This window comes from Eschrichtius robustus, chromosome 1 (assembly GCF_028021215.1).
Source record: "Eschrichtius robustus isolate mEscRob2 chromosome 1, mEscRob2.pri, whole genome shotgun sequence".
Classification (NCBI taxonomy): domain Eukaryota; kingdom Metazoa; phylum Chordata; class Mammalia; order Artiodactyla; family Eschrichtiidae; genus Eschrichtius; species Eschrichtius robustus.
In genome coordinates, this window is record NC_090824.1 from 23,200,907 (window position 1) to 23,205,352 (window position 4,446).

The 4,446-nt window shown below is 39.5% G+C and overlaps 1 pseudogene; it reads left to right on the forward strand.

Annotated features, from left to right (window-relative positions):
* Positions 1–3,396: 3,396 nt before the first annotated feature.
* Positions 3,397–4,028, forward strand: LOC137771027 (ferritin light chain pseudogene; annotated as a pseudogene).
* The last annotated feature ends 418 nt before the right edge of the window (positions 4,029–4,446 follow it).

Consider the following 4,446-nt stretch of genomic DNA (forward strand, 5'->3'; position numbering starts at 1 on the left):
AACAAATAGGCAAGGAAAAGAAATAATAAGAATCCAATCAGAAAGAAAGTAAAATTATCTCTGTTTGCAGATAATGTGGTCTTATATATGGAAAACCCTAAAGACTCCAATGGAAAAATGTTAGAATGAACGAAGTCAGTAAATTTTCAGGAAACAAAATCAACATACAAAAGTCAGTTCTGTTTCTATACATTAACAATAAGCTATCTGTAAAAGAAATAAAGAAAAATAATCCCATTTATAATAACATCAAAAAGAATAAAATACTGGGCTTCCTTGGTGGTGCAGTGATTAAGAATCTGCCTGCCAATGCAGGGGACATGGGTTTGAGCCCTGGTCCAGGAAGATCCCACATGCCCTGGAGCAACTAAGCCTGTGTGCCACAACTACTGAGCCTGTGCTCTAGAGCCCGTGAGCCACAACTACTGAGCCCACATGCCACAACTACTGAAGCCCACACGCCTAGAGTCCATGCTCTGCAACAACAGAAGCCACTGCAATAAGAAGCCTGTGCACTGCAACGAAGAGTAGCCCCCACTCACGGCAACTAGAGAAAGCCCGCACACAGTAGTGAAGACCCAACGCAGCCAAAACAAAAAACAAAAAAACAAAAGAAAAAGAATAAAATACTTCGAAATACATTTAACCAAGATAGTGAAAGACCTGTACACTGAAAACCATAAGATACTGATGAAATAAATTGAATAATTGAATAAGACATAGATAAAAGGAAAGTTATCCCATGTTCATGAATTGGAAGAGTTTAATATTGTTAAAATGTCTGTACTACCCAAAGCCATGTAGAGATTCAATGCAATCCCTATCAAAATTCCCATGTTATTTTTCACAGAAATAGAGAATACGATCCTAAAATTCATATGGAACCACAAAGACCTTGAATAGCCAAGCAATCTTCAGAAAAAACATAGCTGAAGGCATCATACTTCCTGATTTCAAACTATATTACATTGTAATGTAAAGTTATTGAATATAAAATTATAATAATCAAAACAGTATGGTACTGGCATAAAAGTAGACACATATACCAATGGGACAGGATTGAGAGCCCAGAAATAAACCCACATGTATACATTCAACTAGTATTTGACAAGGGGGCTAAGAATAACCAATGGGGAAAGGATAGTCTCTTCAATAAATGGTTTTGGGAAAACTAGATATTCAAATGCAAACAATGAATCTGGACCCCTGTTTTTATCACTAACAAAATTAACTTGAAATGGATTGCATACTTAAACATAAGTCCTAAAAGTGTAAAACTCCTAGGAGAAAACAAAGAGAAAAAGCTCTTTGACATTGGTCTTGGAAATGTTTTTTGGCTGTAACACCAAAGGCATAAGCAACAAAAGCAAAAGTTAAGAAGAAGAACCACATCAAACAAAAACTTCTGCACCGCAAAAAAAAAATTCAACAAAATGAAAAGCCAGCCTACTGAATGGGAGAAAATATTTGCAAACTATATCTCTTTTAAGGGGCTAATATCCAAAATATATAAGGTACTCTTACAAGTCAATGGCAAGAAAACAAATAGTATGATTAAAAAATGGGCAAAGAACATGAATAGACATTTTTCCAAAGAAGACATACAAATATAAGCACATGAAAAGGCACTCAATATCATTATCAGGGAAATGCAAACCAAAAGCACCTCGAGGTATCACTTTACATCTGTTAAAATGGCAATTATCAAAAAAGACAAGAGATAAGTGTTGGCGGGAATGTGAAACAAAGGGAACCCTTGTGTTGGTGGGAATGTAAATTGTTACAGCCACTATGGAAAACAGTATGGGGTCCCTCAAAAAATTAAAAATAGAACTATGGTATGAACCCACAATCCCACTTCTGGATATATACCCAAAGGAAATGAAATCACCATCCTAAGTAGGTATCTGTACCTTCACGTTCGTTACAGCATTACTCATAATAGCCAAGCCATGGAAACAATGTAAATGTCCTTTGACAGATGAATAGATAAAGAAAATGTGATAATATATATATTATATATAATACATCTATAATATATAATATAGATACACAATGAAATATTATTCAGCCATAAAAAGAAGAAAATTCTGCTATTTGCAACACATGGATGAAACTCGAGGGCCTTTTGCTAAGTGAAATAAGTCCGACAGAGAAAGACAAATGCTGTATGATCTCACTTACACGTATAATATGAAAAAGCAGAACTCAGAGAAGCAGAGAGCAGACTTGTGGTTGCCAGGGGTGGAGTGGCAGCGGGAAAGGGGAGATGGTGGTAAAAAGGTACAAACTTCAAGTTCTATGAGGAACATGTTTTGGAGCTCTAACCAACAACATGGTGACTCTAGTTAACAATACTGTATTGTATTCTTGAAAGCTGTTAAGAATGTAAATCTTAAATGTCACACACAAAAAAAGTTACGTGAAGTGGTGAACATGTTAACTAAACTTGTGGTAATATACACACACATGTATACAATATACATACAATATATACGTGTATCAAATCAGCACTTTGCACACTTTAAACTTACACAATATTATATGCCAGCTATACCTCAATAAAGCTAGAAAAAATTAGGATTCATCAAACAAAAACAAAAACCAAAAAATCTACTGCCCCAGTGCATATATATCTTATCAAATTGCAGCTTGCACCTGCCAAGTGAGGAAGTCAAGAAAGGCCTGTCCAACTACACAGAGAAGTGAATTATGTTATCATAATATATGTTAAGGAAATGATGTTTGTAATATCACTGTTTAAGGAAGCTCTAAATTTAAAAGAGAAAAGAGAAAAAGATACATAAAGACCATCACAAAAGACCAGTCCAGTGGTTAAAGCATTTTGCAATTACCATACAAGTACCTATTTTTTTCCTTTTTTACAAAAGAGTGCAGGCTATGTGTGTGTGTGTAAACTCAGAGCTTATTCGCCAACATCTGACACTATTTCTGGAATGGAGAGGTTGGGTGGAAGAGGGGGAGAAGGAAAGAGGAGGGAGAGACTTGATTGTTTAGATGCTCTAACTCTGGACCTATCTTCTGAGCAATTACAAACCACAGGAGTTTAGGAGCAGCTCTTCTACTTCTGCTCTCCTCCTCTTGCCCACATTTCCCTCCTTGTTTGGTTTATAAGGAACAGCTATCCTAGTTTTCCCACTTCAAACTGGACATCAAAACAGGTCTGGGCAGGGTGCTCGGCAGTCCTGCAGATCTGTCTCTTGCTTCAACAGCGTTTGGATGAAACAGACCCAGCGACGCCCCTTGCTCCAGCCTCTGACCACCCTCCAACCTTTTTTCCAGCCGCAACCTTAGGAATCTGCCACTCAGCTGTCCTTGGTCACGCAGACTAGCCAACACCATTTTTTGAGCATAGCTCCTTATTACCAATCAACCATGAGCTCCTAGATTCGTCGGAATTATTCCACCAAGGTCAACATGCATCTGCGGGCCTCCTACACCTACCTCTCTCTGGGCTTCTATTTCCACCGCGACGATGAGGCTTTGGAAGGCGTGGACCACGTTTTCTGTGAATTGGCCGAAGAGAAGCGTGAGGGTGCCTAGCGTCTCTTGAAAATGCAAAACCAGCGAGGCAGCTACGCCCTCTTCCAGGACGAGCAGAACGCGTCCCAAGATGAGTGGGTAAAACCCAGGACGCGAGGGAAGCCACCATTCTCATGGAGAAGAACCTGAATCAGGCCCTCGTGGACCGGCATGTCCTGGATTCTGCGCAGGCAGACCCCCACCCCTGTGACTTCCTGGAGAGCCGCTTCCTGGATGAGCAGCTGAAGCTCATGAAGAAGATGTTGACCACCTGGCTAACCTCCGCAGTCTGGCTGGTCCGCAGGCTGGGCTGGGCGAGTATCTCTTCCAAAGGTTCAATCTCAAGCATGACTAGGAGCGGAAGCCCAGTGGCCTTTGAGGAGCCCCGTTGGTGTCAGGGCATCTGCCTGAAGCCTCTCTCTGCGGCCAGTAGGCAGCTTTTTAACCACCCTGGAGCCCTCTCCCAAGCCTTGGGCCAAATTTAAACAATAAAGCTTTTTGCAAAAAAAAAAAAAAATCCCAAACAAACAAAAAAAACCCAGATCTGGTTACTCGTGCCCATGCATGCACATAAGCACATTTTCCTGGGTGATGTATTAACATCGAAAATTACACCATAATACTAAAGAAATTTCAGTTTTTCAGTTTTAATGATACCCTTAATTGAAACTACCTTGCACTCCACTCCTCACCCTGCCTAATTGTCCTTCCTTGCAAACCTAGACAACCTTTATTGTTTGTTTGTTTTAAGAAGAATATTTATGTGTGGTCTGCTAGGTTCCCCCAACTGCCGCAAAAAAATTTAAAAAATAAATATAAATAAATAAATAAATAAATGGGCAAACGGCTGAGCACAGAGTAGAAACAGGAAAATGGTTTACTTGTTGAAACCTACTCTTCTAC